At 40.7% G+C, this 14,045-nt stretch overlaps 1 long non-coding RNA gene across 2 annotated transcripts; it reads left to right on the top strand.

Annotated features, from left to right (window-relative positions):
* Positions 1–661: 661 nt before the first annotated feature.
* On the top strand, positions 662–13,841 carry LOC140844772 (uncharacterized). Of its 2 annotated transcripts, XR_012123263.1 has the most exons (5): positions 662–938; positions 1,873–1,970; positions 10,179–10,335; positions 12,683–12,796; positions 13,212–13,841. It is a non-coding gene; the product is annotated as an uncharacterized lncRNA (long non-coding RNA). The 2 variants fall into 2 exon arrangements; XR_012123262.1 differs by lacking the exons at positions 12,683–12,796; positions 13,212–13,841 and having other exon boundaries at positions 10,179–10,508.
* The last annotated feature ends 204 nt before the right edge of the window (positions 13,842–14,045 follow it).

The following is a 14,045-nucleotide window of genomic DNA, read 5'->3' as shown; positions in this document are numbered from 1 at the left end:
CATTGGTAAACTTCTGTAGAAAGATTTTCAATGCAGCTTGATGAAATCAGTGCTAATTTCTGCAAACAACAACAACAAAAAAATATTAGTATTGTCTAATACTAATAGTATCATTATATAATACCATGTTATCAGTATCATAGACTTAAGGACTTTAGAGAGAAAGTGTGTGTGTGTTTCCCTTTCTCTTTTGTTAAGTATATGGATCTTTTAGATATCAGGAACTAAAATAAAATACTTCTCATGAAGTTCCTGTTGAGCGCCAGAAAACTTTTCAGCAAGCAAGTTGATGGTTGCATGTACCAGCTGGCATGGCATTTTAAGGAAAACACATTGTGGGCAAGTTCGATGACTATCAGGAAGTCACTAAATGAGAATGAATTGTAATAGGCTGGTGACTGGCAAACACAAGTTTTAGAGGAGTTTGGATTTCCCCTAGGAAATCAGCAGTTTAGCAGAAAGTGGTCTGTATTCCCTTCTTGCTATAATAGCCATAGTCTAAATCTTTCAAATCCTCTTCATTGCCTGTGAAACTGGATTACACTGGCCCTGCCTTTGTAAGAAACTTGTTGCAACTATATATTTTAGACTGTAAAGCCATGGGACTTCAGTGTTCATCTAATACTCTTCTTTTCCTAAATAGGAAACAGACTCAAGTGAAGAAAGGATTTGTCCCAAGTCAAAAAATGAGTTGAGATATAACAAACAGTAGGCTTTTGGAATTGGAAGATACTCTTCAGTTACATATTTAAATCTTTTGTTAAATCAGGAATCTTCTGCAACATGTCTGGCAATCATTTCGAGATCTTTCCTTGCAAGAAATTGACCGCTTTTCAGAGCAGAGCATCCTGTTTTTGGACCACCCTAATTGTTTAGGCAGTCGTCCCTGGCAATGAACCCTGGGTTCCTGTGGCTCATATACCTTGACTCTATAACAGGTGAGTCCCCCGGGAAGCAGACTCTAAGATAGAAATGAGCACACAGAAAGTTTATTAGGGAATGCTGTGGGGCTAAACACTCGTAAAGGAAGCGAGAGAAACAGGATTTGTCAGAGAGATGTCACCTGCCATGCAGTTTCAAGAGTACCTCAACTGATGTGGCAAGGGATTTAGGAGATGGGTCACTTTTAAGCTGTCTGGAGTTGGACTGAGAGGCCAGGCCTCTAAGGCTTATGTCTCTCAAATACTGCATGCAGGCAGCCCTGGGAAGGGACATGACCTTGGGGAAGCAGTTTCTCCCCCTGAGGCAATCCCACATGGGACTGACATCTGAGGACTTTTTGGAGGTGACGCTACCAGTCTCTAAAGAATAGAATTTCTTTATTTCTAAAAGGAGGTCTGGGTGGTACATCACACGCACAAACGATAGCATTTTAGTTATTATCCTGTAAATGTCTACTAAAAATCCCTGCTGCCTTTGATTGGGATTCTGTGTATCTGTAGATCAGTATAGGGAGAATGGATATATCAACAATCTTGAATCCTCTAGTCCGTTAACATGTTACATATACCTCTATTTAGGACTCCTTTAATTTCAGGTAGCAATGTTTTGTAGCTTCAGTGTAGAAGCCTTAAGTACATTCCACATTCTTGTCTTAAGTACTTGACCTGTTTTGATGCTGTTTTAAGTGCTATATTTAAATTTTCATTTAAAATTATCTATTGCTAGGATATAGAAATACAATTACTGATTTTTGTATATTGGTCTTATAGTCTGACATTTTGCTAAACTCTCTTCCTTGTCATAGAGGATTTTTCAGTAAACTCCTTAGATTTTCTATGTTTACAATCATATTGTCTATGAATAAGGATACTATTACTTTTTAATTTCTAATTCACATGCCTTTTGTTCCCTTGTGTTGCCACATTGCAGTGGCTCAGAGCTGCAGTACCGTGGGGGAAGGAAGTGCTGAGGGCGGACGTGTTTCCTTCCATCCCAGGCTGGTTGAACAGTATTCAGTCTTTCGTTAGGTAAGATGCAAGTAAATTATAGCAGGCAGATTAAAGTTCTAGAATAGCAACATGGTAAATAAGCATTGGGTCGGTTGTTTAGTTGAAGACCTGTGCTAATTGCATCAATACCAGATACAACAGTAGTCGGAACAAGTTGTAAATAATTATCTACGTCCTAGCTTTGAAAAGGAGAATGTTTCACATCCTTATGGAGACTTTTTTCCAAAGTGATGATGGAATAAGTGATTCCTCAGTGCACAGAAGCAGCAAAACGTCCCACAAAACTAATTGTATAGAGGAAAGTTAAGTAGCTCTATCAGATATTCATCACTCATGATCACTGCTGTGCATGCTGAGAGGTTCATGCTTTGACTAGTCTTCAAACACACTTGTCTGTGATAAATCTTTTCGCCTGGCTCCCTTTGGAGGGGATATTGACATGTTAACATTAAGTTCATGAACACATCTCATATTTATGTAATATCCAGAAGCCAGCCACTGCTGCGAAAAGAGAGTGTGAGCATGCTCACGGACTGATTTCCTCCACCCCCTCCTCCCAGCCACCCCGTGCTCAGGTAGGAAGTCAACTTCCTCTTAAAAGCTCCCCCAGTTAACCCTGGAATTTTTGAGGATGGTTTTTCAGTTGTGCCCAGGAATAAAGCTGCTCACATTGCAGGCATACCTCACTTTTATTGCGCTTCGGTTTATTGTGCTTTGCAGACATTGTGTTTTTTACACATTGAAGGTTTGTTGCAACCCTTCCTCGAGCAAGTCTACCAACGCCGTTTTTCCATTTTGCTCACTTTGTGTCTCTGTGTCACATTTTAGTAATTCTCATAATATTTCAAACTTTTCCATTATCTTTGTATTTAGTCTGGTGATCTGTGAGAAGTGATCTTTGGTGTAACTATTCTAATTGTTTTGGGGAGCACAAACCATACCCCTGTACGGCAAGCAAAGTTCATCAAGGTTGTGTGTGTTCTGTCTGATCAATCATTCCCTCTCTCTCTCCCTCTCCTTGAGTCTCCCTTTCCCGGAGACACGATATTGAAATTAGGTCAGTTAAGGACCCTACAATGGCCTCTAAGTGTTCAAGTGAAAGGAGTTGCATTCCTTTCATTTTAAATCAAAAGCTAGAAATGATTAAGCTTGGTGAGGAAGGCATGTGGAAAGCCAGGACAGGCCAGAAGTGCAGCCTCTTGGACCAAACATTCCCTTTGTGAATGCAAAGGCAAGTTCTTGAAGGAAATTAAAAGTGCTTCTCCAGGGAGCAGACAAATGATAAGAAAGCAAAACAGCCTTGTAGCTGACATGGAGAAAGTTTTATTCTTCTGGATAGAAAATCAAACTAACTACAATATTTCCTTAAACTGAAACCTAATCCAGAGCAAGTCCCTTAATCTCTTTAATTTTATGAAGGCTGAGAGAGGCGAGGAAGCTGCACAAGAAAAGTCAGAAGCTAGCAGAGGTTGGGTCATGAGGTTTGAGGAAAGAGGCCGTCTCCATAACGTAAAGTGCAGGTAAAGCAAGTGGTGATGGAGAAGCTGCAGCAAGTTATCCAGAAGATCCACCTCAGATCATGGATGGAAGTGGCTCCAATAAGCAACAGATTTTCGGTGTAGAAGAAACAGCCTTCTAATGGAAGACAATGCCATCTAAGGCTTCTGTAGCTAGAGAGGAGAAGTCAGTGCCTGGCTTCAAAGGACAGGCTGCCTGTCTTGTTAGGGGCTGATGCAGCTGGTGACTTTAAGTTGAAGCCAATGCTCATTGACTATTCTGAAAACCCTAGGGCCCTTAAGAATTATGCTAAATCTATTCTGTGCTCTTATCAGTGGAACAACAAAGCCTGGATGACAGCTTATTTGTTTATAATGTGGTTTACGGAATATTTTAAGCTCACTTTTGAGACCTACTGCTGAGATAAAAGGATTGCTTTAAAAATATGACTGTTCTTTGACGACGCATCTGGTCACCCAAGAGCTCTCGTGAAGATGTACAACGAGATTAATGTTGTTTTCATGCCTGCTAACACAGCATCCATTATGCAGCCCGTGCATTAAGGAGTCATTTTGACTTTCAAGTCTTATCATTTCAGAAATACATTTTGTAGGCTATAATTGCCATAGGCAGTGATTCCTCTGGTAGATCTGGGCAAAATCAATTGAAAATCTTCTGGAAAGGTTTCACATTCTGGATGCCATTCAGAACATTCACGATTCATGGAAAGAGGTCAAAATATCCACATGAACAGAGTTTGGAAGAAGTGGATTTCAGCCGTCGTGGATGACTCTGAGGGGTTCAAGACTTCAGTGGAAGAAGTCACTGCGGACATGGTGAGAACAGCAGGAGAACTACAACTAGAAGGGGAGCCTGAGGCTGTGATTGAATTGCTGCATCTCAGGATAAAACTTGACCTAAGAAAGTAGTTTTTGAAATGCAATCTGGTCTCAGTGAAGATGTTGTGAGTCATTGAAATGACAGCAAAGGATTTAGAATTATTGTATGAACTTAGTTGATAAAGCAGTGGCAGGGTTTGAGAGGACTGTCTCCAGTTCTGGAAGAAGTTCTACTGTGGATAAAGGCTATCAAACAGCCCCCACATGCTGCAGAGAAATCAGCTGTGAAAGGAAGAGTCGATCAGTGTGGCAAACTTCATTTTTGTCTCATTTTAAGACATTGCCACAGCCACCCCCACTTCAGTAGCCACCACCTGGATCAGCCAGCAGCCCTCAACATCGAGGTGAGTCCCTCCACCAGCAAAAAGTTAACAAGTTGCTGAAGGCTCTAGTGATGGTGAGCAGTTTCTAACGATAAAGTATTTTTAATTATGTACATTGATTTTTTTAGACATAATGCTATGGCACACTTAATGGAGTATCATGTAACATAACTTATATGTACTGGGAAACCAAAAAATTCACTTGACTCACTTTATTGTGATATTTACTGTATTGTGGGGTCTTGGAACTTAACCTGCAATATCTGCCAGGTATGCCTGTATCTAGTCCTGCCTTCTCATTTGGATCTCACTTGCTTTTGCTAGCAGTACCCTCCCTGAAAATGTCAGTGTTTCTGCTGTGGATGCACTGCACAGTGTCCCTGAAACACAGTTCTTCCGGTGCCGCACCCCATGACGGGCTTTGTTGTTTAGGCCTTGTGGCATCAGTAGTTGGGGTCAGGGTCTGACTTGGCCTTCGTGAAGTCAGGCTCTTCAGCATGTCACCATCATCCTTCCCTCCACACAGGCCACACAAAGAGGAGAGTGGGAAGTTCCTTACTCTCCTCTGTCAGCTATGCTATTTCTCTGATCTTCTCCAACCAGTCATACCACAAACAAGCAGACAAAAGAAACAAACATGTTCTTACTTTTGTCAAAACATTAAAACATCTATGCATGTGATTCTACCCAAACAGATACCTGCAAGCGTCTCCTGTAAACCTGTGACAGAGAAACAAATCTGGCCATGGTTGGAAACCTGGCTACACAGCAATGCCTTGATTGACAAGAGTCATCCAGTTTAGTGTTTCCATTGCAAAAACAATCCAACAGTCACTTACTAAAGCCTCATGGTGTTCTGTGGAAGACATTGACATGAATATGGATTCAAAGCAAAAACACAATCTTTTCAATGCCATATATTTAGAACAACTTCTACTCCACATGGCCTTTCTGTTCTGTCTTTTTTTCCCCCAAAATGAACTAAAATCCAGCCCATTATTTTCCAGGCACAAAATTTGTTCACTGTGTTTAAACACATAAGTATTCGATACCTGGCAAATAACAGTGGACGTTTGACTGTAAATGGAGGAGAGCTTATTGTGACATTATATGCAGGTGATGATTGCTGAATCTAACTAATCATGCACTGAGATTCCCAGATAGTCAAAAATCACACCCTCTTTAAAAACCCAAAGCTGTACATTCAAAGGTCTGTACAACACTGAAGGTAGTGCTGGGTGTTCTTACATGTGGTCATTAACTTAATCACCAACACGGAGAATGGGATTGAGAGGATGATTGAGAACATAAGCATCTTGTAAATATCAAACAGGATCATTCCCTGCATTGTTTCTGAATTCTTTGCTCTCAAGTTTAGTCAGATATTTTCCTGTGCCTCATTTTCACTAAACTGGGAAAACGAAAACTGAAACAAAGATACCACCTCATTATTTAATCATCATTTCTTAAATAAATACAGTAGTTATTACTCTTATGTATAATAACCAGGAGTATAATAATGCCTCCCTCCAAAGAGAGAGAGTTTCATTTATAAGACAATATTCTGAAATCCTCTGTTCATTTATCAAAGTGGGGGTTTTGATGAATTAATCAGTTAAAATTTTTTAAAAAATGGTCTTTTAGTTTGCTTCAACTCCCTGAAAATCTAATGAGCTGATCTGGCTCATAACATATATAAATACAACTACCTGCATTTCATTCTTCCATAAAATTGGAAGCAATACAGATACAAAAGGATTAATTCACTATTTTTTTGCTGCCTCAATTAGAGGTTTCGAGCCTATTCAAGCTGCCACCGCATGAGTCATATCAGGAAATATGAGAAATCAACATCCTGAAATAACTTGAATTGGGGTTTGTGTAATGGTAGGATGGGGCGGCATCCCACAAAAATGAAAGCCGTTTATTAACTCTGAAGAAAATAAAACCATCGTGGGGTGGGAAGTCCTTCACGGAGCCTGAGAAGGATAAACTCCCCACTTTGGGGATAGGTGTTCCCCGTGCTAAGAAAAGCTGGCTCTGCCCGGATCAGATAGCAGTGACTTGCTCATTTCCTGTGTTTGCCGTCACTAACATTTCAGTCCCGATTTCATATCTGCTGATTGGTTTCATATCCTCCTCCCTTCCTGTTAAAATTGGAGCCATTTTTCAAGGTCTAGCCTAGGTCTTCCTCTGAAGCATTTTCTAATCCTCCCAAACTTGATTGAATCTGTTCTTCCTTTTACTTTCCTAACAGCATTTCTAATCTGTACTAGTCATTTGACCCCTAATCATATGCCTACTTTATATAGCTTATTGCATTTTCAAATCTCTTGGTTTGATACCTTAGCTAGATTTAAAAGTCTTGAGGGCAAGGCTCTTTGTTTTATGCTTCAATGGCCCATTGGCTTGTAAGGGGGGGGGCGACTATTACATGGTGATGATCTGGAACCACAGGCCGTAATCCTTTCGCTCCAAGAGGCCTGGTTTTCGTGGAAGATAAATGCATCCATGTGGTCTGTTCTGCTTCATGGTATCATAGGTGTGGCCCCGGAGTGAGAGAAACCTAAATTCAAACCCTGGACCCACCACTTATTAAATGTGAATATAGGCAAGTTTCTTAATTTCTTTTTAGCATCAATTTGCTCATTTGGAAATGAAAGGGATAACAAAACAGTTGGGAGAATGAAATCAGATAATGTCTATGAAGCACTTAGCATGGTTTCTGGCATCTAATTAGCACTACATCATGATACTCTTGTTACTGTAAGTGGTTCCGAGGCATGGGGCGGCTCTGTGGCCAGTGAGGACCGAGGGCTGCATGGGCAAGGGGGCGTCATGGAGCTCCTCAGCTAGTTGGACTCACGGGCTCAGCTGTGGTGGGATGAGCTCCCAGCTGGTGTCGGTGGGAGGTGGGCAGCGTGTAAATGAGACCCGCACAGAAAGGAGTTGCTCACAGTGACAAGACTAGAAGTTGGGCATCTGACCAGTACTAGCTTTGGGTGGTCTTTTTGGTTTGGTGAGGACACTGGACAGCATCTGGAATTTCTGAAAACAAGACCTGTTTTTCTGAAAAGTAGGTTAGGGAGAGGGTAGGCAAGGATTCAGGTGCCTAGGCAAGCAGATGAGGGTTTAAGGTTCTGTTTAAGGTTAATGGTTTTCTTCCAGCAGCTGCCCCAGGTCCTTCAGCGTCTTCTCCTTCCTGCTGGTCGAGTCATCCATGTTCCTTGTGGCCATATTCTCTTCTCCATTCTCTCACCAGCCTAGTGCAAAGGACTTCCTTTCCCACACATCCACCAAATCCCTCTCACCAAGATCACTAATGACCTTCTCTGACCCCGTGGACTCGTCATCCCCCTGCAGACGTCAATCACCTACACTCTTTCCTAAATTTTACTCCACTTTGGCTGCTGTCAGGCCGGTCGTCCTCCGCTGGTATCCCTTTTCTCTTTCTGACTCCTCCCACTCCCACTCTTTCTTTTTTCAGGTTCCCCTTTCATCCTTGAAATGTTGTTATCCCTCCACATTCTGCCGTAGCCTCTCTCTTCGGACTCTGCCCGCTCTCCTTGCTCTTGCCCGCCTCTCAAGTACCCAGGCTCCCGAGCCACCCTCGTGCGGAAGGTTCTTAAGCTCTGGTGTCCTTAAGCTCTGGTGTCCGTCACGCTCTTTCTCCTGAGCTCTGACCCTAACTCCGCTTAGCCACCGACACCTCAGACCGTGTTCAAAAGAGGACTTTCCGCTTCCCCTCAAACTTGTTCTTTCTCCCCTGTTCCTTCTCTCAGGGAAGGACATCACCACCCTCTCTGTTGTTATTCAGGTAAAACAAAAGCGTTCCTCCTTGACGTCGCATTTCCTATATCCAATTAATCACCAGATTCCAATTCAAACTTCCTGAACCCATGCTCTTCTTCTGAGTATATATATCTTGTTTTGTATCCCATCTGAAAACATATGCACAAAGAGTGCTTATTTAAAAACTGTCTTGTGTTTTACTTTTTACCCACCTGTTACCAGCTAAATCAGTTTTGCCACGTTCTTTTATGGATGGATTTGGAAAATGTGCCCACAAAAAAGCTTTAATGTGTTGAAACTGCATAATCAGAAATCCTGCTTTTCTCCATTGTAAGCCAAATACGTTGTTGGTTAACAATGGTAAACAAACTGGGCATCATTTGCGTTATGGAAACTAATGTGCATGCTGATTGTAATTTCAACATCAGAAGAGTTTATACCAGTACTATTTAGAGTGCTACTACTTGAAATAATACAATCAATTTTTATGTGTATTAAAATAGTAATTGTATTTAATTTAGAAAGTCAAACTTATAATACAAATGCTGTGTGGAGCCCTGTGTGATGGTCACCAGTCCTAAAGCAGTGGAGTCCTGGGGTGCAGTTACTGATCCCAGGACCCCAAACACCTCTGCCCACGTGTTATCAGCTGTCAAGGAAAGCAGGGTACAGTCAAGCACTGGGTGGAACAATGCTTCACTCACACAGAGAAGAGTCAGAGCAACGTCAGCCACAGTAGGGGGCTGTGTGGGCTCTGTACCTCTTGGTGAGGAAGTGCCCCAGACCCAAGGCCCTTTTTAACTAGGCTGATTGGGGGTCAGAAGATGGCACACAGGAGATGCTGGCCTTTCCCAGCGACAGCCAGCATCCCCTCAGCCCACCCTCCCAAACGCAGTTTTTCACCTCTGAGAGGCAGGCAGCCACTTCCAACTTGTTAGTCGTTTCTTCTAGTGGTGCCTCTACATATCCAAGTAAGATACTTATACTGTGAATTCTTGATTTTCAACTTTAGGTATTATTCGTTGAGTTCTTATGCTGATTTTGTTTTCTAATGTCATCTGTGCCCTCCTTCCTCCCTGCCCTCCTCCCTCCCCCACATTATCATTCTCTCCATCCTCCTAGTACATTTATGTCATCATTTCTATTTCAATTAATGTTTAGGATTTTTATTATCATGACTGTTGGTTATAGCAGAGCCCTGTACTGTGGTATATTACATTTCCTTTTTACCACAAGTATTTTTGTTTTTTCCTGGAGTTAAATGTTCTTATTTTAATGAGTTTTCATATGTTTCTTTTTACCTATGACTACATCAGCCACATGCTTTGCAGAAGAACTATAAAAGTCTTCTCCACATGGTCAGGTTCATATAAAATGCCTCCTAGAACCCTGCATCCAGCTGCACTAATCTTAACTGGTTACAGTCTAAGCCTGCTGCACACCCGTTGTCCTGGACACCTCCCTTCATTGTTCCTGGGAATTCTGTCCTTCTCCTTGTTTCTTTTAGGATTACTGAATTTCTTGATTACTCTTTCTTAGATTACGTGGCGTTTTGGTGAAGCATTTTGCCCAATAGCTCCCTGAGAAAGGAGTCAAAAGAAATTATATTTTGGGGGAAACTGAATGTCTGAAATTACGTATTGTCACATTTGATTAACAGTTTTGCACGATACTGAATTTTGAATTGAAAATCATTTTCTCTCTGAAATTCACAGGTACTTGTCCACGGTCTTCTGTTTCCAGTGGTGCTGCTGAGAAGTCTCATCATTCTTGGATCCTAATTTTCATATGTGATTCTTCTTTTTCTCTGAAGCTCCTGGGATCTGCTCTTTCTCTGTGATACTCTGAGGTTTCGCAGTGATGCACTGTGGCGTGAGTCCTTCACATTTATTTTTGTGGGCCCTAAGTGGGTCATTTAAATCTGGGAATGTACATCCTCATTCTGAAAAACACTCTTGTATTATGTCTTCCATATTTTTTCTCCTTTTTTTTTTTTTTTTTTTTTTTACTACTCTTGGTCAGTGTATTCTATTTTCTGGGTAAATTCCTCAATTTTATTTTTCAACCTATTCAATCTTTATATTTGCCATTATATTTTTATTTTCAAAGGGCTTTTTCCTCATTCACTCATTCTCTCACCAACACTTACTGAGTTACTATGCTATGCCAGGGATTGTTTTAGGTGCTGGAATATGGCACAAATCCCTTCTCTTGAGGACTGTATTATCTAATGGCTGAAGGCAGATGGGGATTGTAAGTACCAAGAGAGGTAGGTAGCACTACATTCAAAAACAAAACAAACCTCAGGGCAGGCCTCACTGAGAATGTTACATTTGAAGAGAAATTTGAAGGAGATAGATATTTTTATTTTCTGAAAAAAATTTTTACTATAGCAATCTCTTCTAATTCATGGGTGTGAATTTTTTCCTCCTTGCTTTCAGGTTACTTACTGTAAACTTTTTGAAGTTTTCCTTTGACCTCTATATATACTCATCTCTCTTTCCTCAGATTTCCCTCTGCCCTGCCATTTTTTTTCTCTTTTAATTTTGTCCTTCATTTTAAAGCCTTACCACCATGTTTGATGATCCTTGCTGGTCTTTCTATTTATGAATGAAATTTGAAAAAGCAAACTGGAAGCACCACACGTGTCTGTGTGTGTCAGCTGTTGAGCCTCCCCGGGTGATTATGTGGACATTTAGCGATTCCTGGGTTCCTTTCCCTTGGAATGGCTGGTTGCTCCAAAAGCAGCTTGCTTGTGCTGTCTGAGACGTAGGTGCCTGACTGCCAACACCCCGGGGCCACGTCAGTATGTAGGTTATAGCTCGGTCACCCTGCGTGCAGTCGAGACTCTGCCCAACCTCAGCGTCCCTGTGTCCCTGAGCCCAGAGCCTCTTTGATTCTGTTTCTTCTGAGGTGAATCTCCTGTTTTCTGCCTGTGCACAGGAGGGACAGCTAGCTTGCCATGTGGGCTTGGGAAGAAGATAACACATGTGGGACTGATTGTTAACTTCCCCTGTCCTCTGTTGTCAGCCCACCCCACAGCCCTGTTCTGAGAAGTACTTGGTGGCCCCGCTTCCTGAACTGCCCCAGTCCTCTAAACCAAGACAGGCCTTGCTCCCCTTTAGCAGCCACCTCTGCCCCTCGAGCTGGTCGAAGGATGCAGCGTCCCTTCTCTGCTAAGTTAATCACCACTCATCCATCCATACTTCATCTTCCAAAATCACGTCACTATCATTCATCTACTCTTATCTCAGGACCAATGTCATTTGTATTCATATGTTGATCCTTTACTTTTATTTTATTGGACTTTGTGTAGGGAGAAGAGATAAATCTGCCTGGTTGAACAAGTCTATAATAAATGATTCAATCCAAATTACTTGTGAATCTGCTTGAATATGTGAAATAAAGTTTTCTCTTTTGGAATGATAAGAGTGTTTCATTCTCTATAAATCCTCCAAAGTAATTTAGAGACTAAGAAAATAGACATATTTCCTTAACGTATTTCACAAACCTTTTGCTTAGATGACAAAGTTACATATTAATAGTTTTCTTGGATAATCATTTAAATTCGTTCATTAGGTTTTATTTTTAAATTTAATTTGAATATTCTGAGTAATCTGGTTTCCTCTTGTTAGAAAGCCTTTTGAATTTTAAGATGTAGAAGTATTTTTAAGATATATCTCCTAGATCTAACATTTAAAAAAAAAACCAAACATACTGTCTTAATAAATATTACCGAAATTAGTCAAATGCCAAAAATTTATAAGCATCTACTCTGAGCCTTAGCAACATGCTCGGTTCCTTGGACCATAAAATGTTGGACAGATCCCTGGATATGCGTCAACTTGGAATTTGATCCCAGTTTTACCACTGGCTATATGACCTTGGACAAAATAAAGAAGCTTCCTGATCTCAAGCTCTTAATCTGTAAAATAGGGCTTACACTAGTTGTCCTAACACTGTAAACTGAGTGATTCTTTGATAGTTATCAATATGTAGAAGTAGACTAGATAGAGATTTGAATGGCGGAGTCCTTATTCACAAAGACCTGGGAAACTCCAAAGGCAGCATGAATATCAGACAAAAAGAAGTAATTCTCTTAGGTTGTCTCCTGCTCTTTAATATCTCTTTTCTCCCAATTTCTCCTTTTTGATAATCTTACTAAAGTGAGGCTGGGTCATGTCATATTCTAGCTCAGAAATCTCTCCCCGGGCTGCAGGATGAAGACCAGCGCTCCTGTTCTTATTGTCTTCCACTCATGCCATGTGCACCAGCCACTGGAATAGGAAAGAGACCAAGATGGCATGACTGTCTTTTCATGTCCATCACTCACGTTAGTACTGAAACCTTATTCTCCTACTCTACTTTTATCTTCAGTGCCAGCAGTAATATCGCTTGGATTTCGAAGAAAACATTTTTTTCTGGTCCAAGAAGATGCCTTTTGGTGGGCCAGGGTATGGATATCAGTGGGAGGGAAGATTTTACTCATAAAGTGACTCTTAAATAGTTGAAATCTGAGGTTGTCTACAGCTAAACACTAAGTCTTTCCAAATCCTAAAAGGAAAAAGGTCAATAATAGATTTTGCTGAATTCAAAATGTTTCTCTCATATATTTTTATATCCTTTCCATGTTTGCTTGTCTATACCAGGATTAAAGTAAGGGATGATTCCTAACTTACTACAAAGTCACGTTTTCATTATGTTAAATTTGTCATTATTTCATGCTGTTCTCCTTGGGATTATTCTAGGAAGAAACGAGGACTAGAAACAAGGGAGATGTGGAAGGAAAAGCATCCTGGCAGAAAAATGAAGAAGGGTCTGAGCAGAGGAGAGAGGAAACAAAACCGAGAATTGTGGCCATCCAAGAAGGACAGGGATGGACGCGAAAGGGGCTCCTCAACTGGAAAAGACGGGTTACCGCATGAGGAGATCTGGCTCCAGAGAACAATTTCTTTTAATATGCTTCCTTTTCCTCTTTCATTAACTCAGGAGTACTTGGCTTTTCACTGTTACTATAGAGACATAATATGAAATTGAAACTTCCTGGTACAAAACCAGAAATAGCTTATTTAAATGGCAGAAAGACTACAAAAACCACCTTCATTTTGTTCTTACTATAAGCCCTGATTCTCCATGATACTTCCTTGAGCACAGACTATGTATTAAGAAAAAACTTTGGTGATGATATGGCAGTTGTCCCATCAACCTTTGAAATTAAATGATCAATGGGTAGTATAAAAAAGGCCAGTACAGAGTAAATTTTGTAATATTTTAAGTCATATTGATGAGACACTTGATAGGAATACAATTTGCTTTTTATTCTGGCATCACTGTTTGTTTTGAGTAAGGCGAGAAAACAAATAACATAATTTGCATAATGAAACCATTGAGAGTAAATAGCCGTCTTTCTTCAGAGGTATCTGTGCCGTTTTGACTTACAGTTTAGATTTGTTCAAGTTTATTTACCTCCCTCCCCCAACTGAACAATGCTTCTGATTTATTCCTGCCATTTAGTGTCATATAAATTCAAGTGTTCCACTAGGAAGAGAAACAGTTCATCAAGTTGCAACTATATTAAGTGA

Source organism: Manis javanica, chromosome 12 (genome assembly GCF_040802235.1).
Source record: "Manis javanica isolate MJ-LG chromosome 12, MJ_LKY, whole genome shotgun sequence".
NCBI lineage: Eukaryota > Metazoa > Chordata > Mammalia > Pholidota > Manidae > Manis > Manis javanica.
This window is presented reverse-complemented; position numbering and strand designations above follow the sequence as displayed.